The sequence below is a fragment of the Chlorocebus sabaeus genome, chromosome 11 (genome assembly GCF_047675955.1).
Source record: "Chlorocebus sabaeus isolate Y175 chromosome 11, mChlSab1.0.hap1, whole genome shotgun sequence".
NCBI classification, from domain to species: domain Eukaryota; kingdom Metazoa; phylum Chordata; class Mammalia; order Primates; family Cercopithecidae; genus Chlorocebus; species Chlorocebus sabaeus.
The window spans coordinates 73,842,571-73,853,194 of NC_132914.1; the positions used below are offsets into that span (position 1 = coordinate 73,842,571).

General features: G+C 38.7%; 1 pseudogene; it reads left to right on the top strand.

The window, feature by feature from the left end:
* The first annotated feature begins 6,953 nt into the window (after nucleotides 1-6,953).
* On the top strand, nucleotides 6,954-8,536 carry LOC119619723 (14-3-3 protein theta pseudogene; annotated as a pseudogene).
* The last annotated feature ends 2,088 nt before the right edge of the window (nucleotides 8,537-10,624 follow it).

Consider the following 10,624-nt stretch of genomic DNA (forward strand, 5'->3'; position numbering starts at 1 on the left):
TTAGAGGTTTTCCTGGTTCTAGGGGTTTTTGTATGATATGTAGTCCAGACCTGGGTAACACCAGGGTTTCTCATGCTAATGCAGGCTCACAGTGATTGAAACCATAAGAGCAGATTGGAGCGGGGAACAGGGAGGACTAAAGCAGCTGTGGGCTGTGTAGACATTTCTCTGTCTTCACATAGCCTCCAACTTTCTCCATTTGGTCTTTCTGCATGAGTTAGTTTGGGCGTTCTCACATCATCAGGCCTTAGGGTATTTGGATTTCTCATACGGCAGTTCAGGGTTACAAAACAGAGTGTTCCAGCCAAAAAGACAGAAGCTGCATAACGTTTAATGACTCAGCTTCAGAAGTCATATAGTGTCACTTCCACTGCATCCTACTGGTTACAAGCAAGTCATAAGCCTCCCCAGATCTGAGATACTGATGAGGCAAAGTTTTAGGAGTATCAGAGAATGCTATATATTTTTTATTTTTGACTGTTATAAATATTCAAAATAACTGAAGAGGAGAAAGTAGACAACTAAGTAAATATAATGGACTATTTTCCCTTCTTCATTTCTGAGGTTCCAAGTTTTGCTATGGTACCATTTTACTCTCATGTGAAGAACTTCTTTTAGTATGCCTTTTAGAGCAGGTGCTCTGGCAAAGAATGATATAAATTTTGCTTAATCTGAGAATATCTCTGTTTTATTGTCATCCTCAAGGTATATTTTCACTTGATTTAGAATTTTGAGTTGACAGTTCTCTTCTTTTGCCCCTTTGAAAAATGTCATTCTACTTCCTTCTAGCTTCCATGATTTTAGAGCGGGTGCTCTGGCAAAGAATGCTATAAGTTTTGCTTCATATGAGAATATCTCTGTTTTATTGTCATCCTCAAGGTATATTTTCACTTGATTTAGAATTCTGAGTTGACAGTTCTCTTCTTTTACCCCTTCGAAAAACGTCATTCTACTTCCTTCTAGCTTCCATGATTTCTGATGAGAAATATGCAATCATTAAACTTACTGATCCTCCACTTGGATGTATCTTTTTTTCCTCTGGCTACTTTCAGCAGCATGATTATGATGTCTCTAGGCATGACTTTTTATTTTATTTTTATTATTATTATTATTTTAGTTCATTTTGTTTGAGGTTTTCTTAGCTTCCTTTATCCGCACCTTTATGCCTTTCACCAAATCTGGGAAGTTTTCAACTTTGATTGAAATATTTTTTTTCTGTGTCATACCCTTCCTTCTCTCCTTCTAATATTATAATGATATAAATAGTATAACTTTGGTATTGTTTCACAGGTCCTTGAAGTATTGTTTATTTTTTTAAAAAAACTTTTCCTCTACCTTGTTCAGAGAGGGTAATTTCAATTCACCTATCTACAGATTCACTGAGTTTTTCCTCTGTCATCTCCATTCTGCTATGGAAGCCATCTAGTAAATTTTAAATTTTATTTTGTTTTTCATATCTAAAATTTCCATTTAGTGTGTTCTCGATGTGTTTTTATTTTTATATCTTCTATTCCTCTTTGAAGACCTTATATCTTTCCACTGGTTTAAAGGGAGGGAGTTTATGAATTTGATAAAGAAAATGTGGTACACCATGGGATACTATGCAGACATAAAAAAGAATTAAACCATGTTCTTTGCAGCAACATGGATACAGATAGAGACTATTATCCTAAGCAAATTAATGCAGGAACAGAAAATCAATTACTGCATATTCTCATTTATAAGTGGAAGCTCAACAGTGGTACTCATGGACATAAAGATGGCAACTTAGACATTAGGGACTATTAGAGGGGCAAGAGATGGAGGATGATAAGGGTTGCAAAACTATTGGGTACTATGCTTAGGACTTGGGTGACATGATCAATTGTACCCCAAACCTCAATATCACACATTATATTTAGGTAACAAGCCTGCATATGTACCCTCTGAATCTAAAATAAAAGTTGACATTATTTTTTTTCAAAGAGTGTTTGTCCTCATCTCTTGAAGTGTCATTATAAAAGCTGTTTGAGAATTCTAACATCTGTATAATCTTGGAGTTAATAACTATTAATTGTCTTCTCTCTTGTGAAATGATGAGATTTGCCTGATTCTTCATGTGTTAAGCAATTTTGGATTATATATTGAACATCTTGACTATTAAGTTATGTGACTCTGAATCCTGTTTAAATCATATGAAATGGATTGTTTTTTATTTTTGTAGTTAATCAACACTTTAAATCCTATGAAATAGATTTTTTAAAAGTGTTTGTAGTTAACCAACCCAGTTAGGTTTAGACTACAAGTTCCTACTATCCTTCTGTGGGCTATAGTTCTAATTCAGTTCCATTTTCATATCTTTACAGTGCTATCTGGATTTATTCCAGGTCTGGGCCACCCCATAGCCAGTCTTGGACTTGTGTAGTGGCCTATCCTATAATTCAGTTATCAAACCCTTTAGTATGCTATTCAGGGTCAGATTTATGCATGTGCACCTTGGGGGTTAGCCCAGAAGTTTGTACAATTTTATGGATTATTTTCTTGAGCTCTGTTCTTTTCACAATCACCTTGATATTTTCAAGCTCCTAGCATACCCCCTTCCTGGTTCACTGGCTAGAAATCCAGAGCTTTTGATTCCTTGCCCTGCTGTGCACAGCATTTCAATTTGGGGCTAAGCAGTGAGGAAATATATGGAGAAAAATAGAGATATAGAGAAATCCAAATACATAGGCTTATATTCTTGAGACTATAGTTCCTTTGATCATAATAAATAATTATCTTGGAGTTTTAGACATAAGCCTGGCTGCTTCTCTTGTTACAAGATTGCCACAGGACTGGTACAAGAGAGAATGAAAAATGGGGACAAAAAACCCAGAAAATTTTCTCTACTCTCTCTGACCCATAAGGACCCTCTTTTCCACTCTGTGGACCAAAATAGAGGACTCCTCTTGGAGTACTTTCTTTCTGCACCCATTGTGCAGTTCCAGATTTCAGACTGCCTTTGAGTCCAGGACAGGAGATACTGGAGGAGGGATAACAGAAAACTTATCACCAGTTCAGCAGTATTTCAAGTTTTGGTTTCCTTCCCCAGTCTGTCTGACCATACACTTTCCAGAGTCCTTGGATAACTGCTCTGTGCATTCTATCCAGTTTTTAGTTGCATTCAGTGGGAGAGAGAGGATGAAGTACTCTTACTTTACTGTGACACTCTGTTTAATAGCTAATATCTGCTTTTTCTTGTCTTGGGCTTCCTTTTCCTTTCTGTTATTATTTGAGGTAGATTTTTTAATTTGCCCTATCATCAAAGTTTGTGGAACCAAATGGAATGATTCTATGATTTGTTGTGTTGGTACTATGTTAACACTACACTGCCGTATTGCTGCCAACAAAGCTTTTGATTTTGAATTGCATTCATAAGGGTTATTTGACATAATTTTCTCTAGTGAAATAGCAAACAACAATGAAAATAAGAACTTACCTCTTAATCTGCAAAACCAAACCAAGTAAAAATCTCAAAAGATTCTTGGATCTGTAAACTATCAGTGTTCCTGGGTCTTATTTGGAAACTTATAATAATGAGACTGCCTAGATTAAAAAGAAAATTATATTGGATTTTTATGGTTTGAATTTGTGTCCCCACCCAAATCTCATATCGAATTGTAATCCTCAGTGTTGGAGGAGGGTCTTGGTGAGAGGTGATTGGATCATGGTGGTGGATTTCCCCTTTGCTGTTCTCACGATAGTCAGTGAGTTCTCATGAGATCTGGTTGTTTAAAAGTGTGTAGTCCCTCGCCCCGCTCTCTCATTCTCTTTCTCCAGCTGCATAAGACATGCCTGCTTCCTGTTTGCCTTTGCCATGATTGTAAGTTTCCTGAGGCCTCCCCAGCCATGTTTCCTATACAGCCCATGGAACCATGGGTCGATTAAACCTTTTTTCATTATAAATTACCCAGTCTCAAGTAGTTATTTATAGCAATGCAAAAGCGGACAAATATATGAATTTTTTTGGATTCTGGAGATTCAGTGCTGTGGATTTCACATGAGTTTGGCTATTTTGACTAAAATGTGGCTGTTTGTCTTTCCATCTCTGCTTTGTTTCATATTTCAACCTCTGGCTCTCACTCACTATTTATGTCTCTTTGCCTTTTGAAATCACCCTTCTTGGTCCTGCTGTTATCCTACTACATTCTACCACTCAGTTGGTACTAGGGTGATGGTGGAATCATAGGCCTCCAATGAACCTCAAAAGCTACCTAGTCCAATCTCCTATCTGATGCAATGACTAACTACTCTTGGAAAAGAAGTTTCTATTATTTAATTGACCTTCTCCTTAAATTTCAACTCATTTTTTAAAAAAATGTGAACTCTAGGTCAGGCACGTGGCTTACGCCTGTAATCCTAGCAGTTTGGGAGTCCAAGGCAAGCAGATTGCCTAAGCTCAGGAGTTCGAGATCAGGCTGAACAACACGGTGAAATCCCATCTCTACTAAAATACAAAAAAATAGCTGGGTGTGGCGGCATGTGCCTGTAGTCCCAGATACTTGGTCGGCTGAAGCTGGAGAATTGCTTGAACCAGGAGGCAGAGGTTGCAGTGAGCCGAGATTGTGCACCCCGGCCTGGGTGACAGAGCAAGACTCTGTCTCCAAATAAACTAACAAAAAAATATGAACTCTAACAAGTTTATACAGAATAAGTACACATCACTTATTTTTAATAATCGTAAATGTTTTTGCTAAAACTACTATTTTGAGTTTACCCAAAAAACTCAATAATATAATAATAATTATTTTCAATGAATTGGTGGTTTAAGTGAAACATAACTATACACACAGGAAAAGGACAGGCACAGGTCTATACTCTCAATAAGTGCTGAAGGAAAGGGAAGCTTTGGCAATGTTTAGTCAGAAACCTCTGCTGGGTGATGTAGTGTTTAAGCTTTCCCTTGAAGAGAGTGGCTCAGCTGGAGAGATGGAATGGAGGGGGTTAGGAGAGGGCCTTTCAGGCAGAAATGGAACAACCAGATCTAGACTCACAAGGGAAATAAGAAAAGCATGAATAAGAAATAAGAAAAGCATGAAAAACAGAAAGTGAAGGAATGAGAATGAGTGGCACTGATGTATGTCCTACTCTGAAAGTTAAGAAATCACGGATTTCCAATAGCCAATCTCTACCTTTCCGGAAGACCAAGAAACACATTTGGAAGGAATACAAAGCATATGGGCGTGAGGTTGAGGAATGAGAAAGCATCACATTTTAGGATCAGTGATGGTTAAATGTTCATCCTTGCCATAGGATCAACCTGGATTTAAAGTTTAGGTCTTCTTCCTGCTGGCTGTGTGACCTCTCTCTGGAAAGGTTGTGTGTTTCCTCACTAGGAAAGTTATGCCTACCTCATTAAATAACATGTTTGTAAAATACTCAGAGTAATGGCTGGCACAAAGTAAACACTCAGTAAATGGTAGCTCTTACTATTATTATTTTTATGGAAGCTCTGAAGTGGTTGAAGATGGGTTTACCCCCGTCATTTCCACAGCAATTCATTAAGTAAATGTTTTCCAACTTGGGAACTTTTGTCTTCGTTATTATTATTTTTGTTACCATTATCTTTTGAGACAGGGTCTTGCTCTGTCACCCAGGCTGGAGTGCAGTGGCACAACCACAGTTCACTGCAACCTTGACCTCCCAGGCTCAAGTGATCCTCCTGCCTTAGCCTCCCAAGTAGCTGAGACTACAGGCACTTTCCATCATACCTGGCTAATTTTCATGTTTTTTGTAGAGACAGGGTTTCGGGCTTCTCCGTGTTGCTCAGGGTAGTCTCAAACTCCTGGGCTCAAGTGATCCTACTGCCTCAGCCTCCCAAAGTGCTGTGATTACAGACTTACAGGAGTGAGCCACCGTGCCTGACTTCTTTGTTATTATTAATTAGCATTCATATAACTTAATGTTCCAAATATTCTGACAAAAATTTGTTTGCAACTTTAATACCACTCCTGACAGAAGGTAGGTGCTACAACAAAAGAGGAGTAAGGAGAACATAATTAAAAGAGCATATTGAGATAAGTAATTTATGACCCAAATAATGGATCTGAACACTGCACCAACCAAGACTGTGTGCTGACGATCTGTCCATTCTTCTAACCCAACTGGTTACCACTAAATCCCCTCACCTGTTCTGCATGGACTGTCCCCTCAGCAGAAGTGCCTGGAATTACTTTGTTTCTACATAAAAATTTTATAGTGTTCAACTGGTATCCTGAAATCTTTGCAAGGAGTTACATGCTGTTTGAAAGATTCATAAGGAAATTGACTACTTGAATTTAGAAGTGCATTTTCCCATAAAAACTTGATTTAAACAATTTACTTCTGAGGTGAGTCCACCAACTGAATGCATAATGCAACTGAAAAATTAACTATTTTAAAATAGAAAAGCAGTTTAAAAAAACGGATATAATATTGGCTATTAAGCAGAATAGGAAAATAGTGTTTGTCAATGAAACAGTAGCCCCAGGTTCAGTCCTCTGCTCGACTACTCTCTGGTTGTGTGAATCTGACCAGATCATTTTACCTCTCCATCCCACAATTTCTTCATCTGTAAAGAAAAGCGTAGGAAGACTTTTTAAAAGTCTTTCCTATTCCTATACCCACTAAAAGGAACTGAAAGAAGCTAATTATAGAAGGAAATTGTATACAGTGAAACTAAGAAAGACCCTAACCTCATGCTACTAACTCATCAACATCATCCACAAAGATGATCATCCACAAAGAACATCACGTGAAGTGACCTAAAAGAGAAGCAGTGTTCTGATGCAGGACTCTCTCACTTCTGGACACAATGCAAACTAGAGATGAGACTGAAGCACTTCTAATCTATCCAGTTTAGAGGAATGAAAGCTTCAAAGAAAGGGTGGGCATCAGGAAAGACAGCAAACCTTCTACTTTGAAACATTCCCCCGCTTAAATATCTCCAAGAGGCAATGTCTCCAGAAGTCCTATTTAGGTTGGATTTGAGGATAGATATTGGTCAGAAGCGGGGGGCCTTAAAGCTGATTTTGCAAAGTACTTTACATCAGACTGAGCGAATGTCAAAGGTCAATATCAAAGAACTGGGGAGAGGGCACTAATAAAATTATGGAGCCAACAGTCCCCAGGTACCCCCTGGCTCCGCCATAGATAGGATAATGGGACAGGAGGAGGAAGCCTTCAACAAAGGAAAAACTGTTTTCTTCTGTTTAGAAGCCACTTGGAGGGCAGTCATTGGGAAAACTCTGAAAGGCCACTGAAGCCCCAAGCTCAAATCAGCTGACAGCTGTGTAGCTCTTTGTGTCTCAGTGTCCCTAGTGTGATGAGATGAGGGGAACTTGAGGCCACAGAAATCCAGCTGATAGTGGGGAGGAGTGAGACCTACCAGAGGGAACAGAAATGTGTCATGCCCAATTGTTGAGGGAGCCCACGTTGGCTACAAACACAGGCCTTTCTTTACCATAAGAGCAGGGCAGAATTCCCAGTAGACTAGAGAAAAATGGAGAATCAGGAAAGAGGTCAAGCCAGGCAATCAGCAAATGGCTTCCTGTGAAATCGATTTGGGTCATCAAACAGCAGAGAACTGTAAACAAAAAGTTGAAATTGAAATCTAAATGATCTCTAAATCTCATTCCAACTCTAATATCTCAAGGATCGGCGCATAAGAAATCTTTATCACAAATTTTGATACTTACAGAAACACAGACTTAAGTGGAAAAGAAAGAAGGTGGTAAGCGAGGATTTCATGGTGATTCTGAGGTGGGCTTTGAGTACTTGCAAATCCTTTGGATTCAAGGGTTTTGCTATCATTGATTATACCTGCAATTTGAGGGCTCTCCTAGCAGGGTGCAGAGCTGTCCAAGGAAGAGCAAACTCACTCTCTGTGGCCTACAAAAACATCGTTGAAGGCTGCAGGCCCACCTGGAGGGTATCTTGAGCTCTGAGCAGAAAACCAACACCTCTGACAAGAAGTTGCAGCTGATCAAGAACTATTGGGAGTGAGCTTCACATCACTGAGAAAAAACAAAAAACAAACCAAAAAACAACAGAAAACTTATCAGGAGAAAGTCAAGTCTGAACTGAGATCCATATTCATTACTGTCCTGCAATTTTTGGATAACTATTTACTATCCAATGCAACTAATCTAGAGAGTACGACCTTTTATCAAAAATGAAGGGAGATTATTTCCAGTACATTTGTTGCATGTGGTGATGGTTGAAACAAATGATAGATAATTCCCAAGGAGCTTCCTAAGAGGCATTTGATATAGTAAAGAGATGTAATCCATATACCCAACCTACCTGGGGCTGGCTCTTAATTTTTCTGTACTTTACTATGAGATCATTAATAACCCAGAGCTTGCCTGCATACTGACTAAAACCACTTTTGATGAGGCCATAGAAGAACTTGATACACTGAGTGAAGATTCAAAGACAGCACCCTTATCGTGCAGTTGCTTATAGAGACAACCTAACATTACGGCCATCAGACAGTGCAAGAGAAGAATGTGATGTGGCAGAAGAGACAGAAAAGTAAATGCATACAAAGTGTAATCTTTCTTCTCTTCAAGAAACTTTCGTACACATCTCCATTGCCTTTTCCACTTGGATTTCCTGTGGCAAAGAAACCCATTCATGATGCCTGGGCGCGGTGGCTCACGCCTGTAATCGCAGCACTTTGGGAGGCCAAGGCAGGTGGATCACGAGGTCAGAAGATAGAGACCAGCCTAGCCAATATGGTGAAACCCCGTCTCCTCTAAAACTACAAAAATTAGCTGGGTGCGGTGGCAGACACCTGTAATCCCAGCTGCTCGGTAGGCTGAGGCAGGAGAATGGCTCAAACCTGGGCAGCAGAGGTTACAGTGAGCTGAGATCATGCCACTGCACTCCAGCCTGGGCGACAGAGTGAGAGTGAGACTCTGTCTCAAAAAAAAAAAAAAAAAAAAAGAAAGAAAGAAAGAAAGAAATTCATGTGTATGGGATCAACTGTTCATAGTTTTTCACAATGTAGCTTTGAGAAAACTCCATTCCTTTCGTTTGTCCTGGCCCTCCTGGTGTACAATTACTGCTATAGAAAAGTATTAATGACTTTATTTCATATAAAATATTAGTAACTTCCACTTATATAGTAAACTAAAAATGTACTTGATATTTAAGTAATCTGAACAAATTCTGTAAGCAATTATGTTTTGTACTACTGTAAATATCTGAAAATATAGTTAATTACAATTCGAGAGTATTCTATGTAACTTTTTGATTTCTTTATTCCCTCCCTTACTCTTCTTCAAGGATTTCCTTTCAGTATGGAATGTCTCTGGCCTGGAGGGGAATTGGAATGTCTCCTATATAACAGTTTACGGAGGTCATGTGTATCCATAACAACAAGGTTTTCATTTGCTGCTGTTTAAGTTGACAACTTTCCTTCCCAATAAAAATTCATGTACACCTTTTGTCTTTTACTTCCGGTATTCACCTTACCATGTAATAGAAGTATCATGGAAGTATCATGTTGCTGCGAGGATGCATGCATTGCTTTAGGTAAATTAAAATGCATATCAGTACTTAATACCCTAGAAAGCAGAAATACATTACACAAGTCCAATTCTGAAACTTTAATATTTTTCTGTGCAGATTTGTGCACATGTGAGAGGGTATCCGTTTCATCTAGTGATTGCTATTCAGAGTTGGACCAGCGTTTTGTGTTGCTAATGCACTGTGGTCCCAAAAAAGCCTTGCAAAAATGTTATGCCCTGTGTAACAGCAGAGTAGCATAAAATACACTTACACTTTATAAGCCATTTACTGTTGCTTTGTAACAATTGCCTACTCGTATTTTAAGGAATAGGTGAGTTCACTACTTTCTGAAGTTTATCATAGTTCTCTTGTATCTTATGCGAAGTGTAGTAATGATACCCATAGTTCTGCATTGTGATACGCTTGTCTACAGAAACTCAGAGATGTAAAAAATTGTACTACATTTTTCAGAGTGTTTTAACATAGATCAGCATCACAGGCTATCTATTCTTCAGATATAAATTATACATGTTAAGTGTTATATGGAATAAAGTGGACATTTTAAAGCTAGAAATAAAATGGAGGGTATGATAGAATCCTACTCGAAGAAGTAAGATTATAGGGACGGTACTAGGTCCGACAGTTCCCCATTCTGGTCAGCAGGTGGCACTAGAGTAGCTTGGATGCCAAATGGAACAACGGGCAAAAATAGATCTGGCTCAAAACAACCTTTGGGTGAAAGTGCAGGAGAGGCAGGTGACTGGTTGTTTACATTTCAATATGTCTTATCTCTCTTTCTAAATTGTTCATTGTTTGAAGTGAGGCACACTTCTAGGTACAACAAAAAATTGTACTGAACTTTTCTGTGCCTTGGACTCTTACCTGATAATGGATACAATAATAATGCCTACCTCATAGCATTGTTGGGAGCTATTGTGAGAATAATGAATTAATGCATGTCAGTGCGACAGTGCAGATTGCAGAGTAAGTGTTCAGTAAATGCCAGTTATTATGACTCTGCACAATGACCATGAGGCACACATAGTAGAAATTCAAAAGATATTAGTGGATGCAGCAAATTGCATGGGATGTTCATAAGCCTGATGCTTAT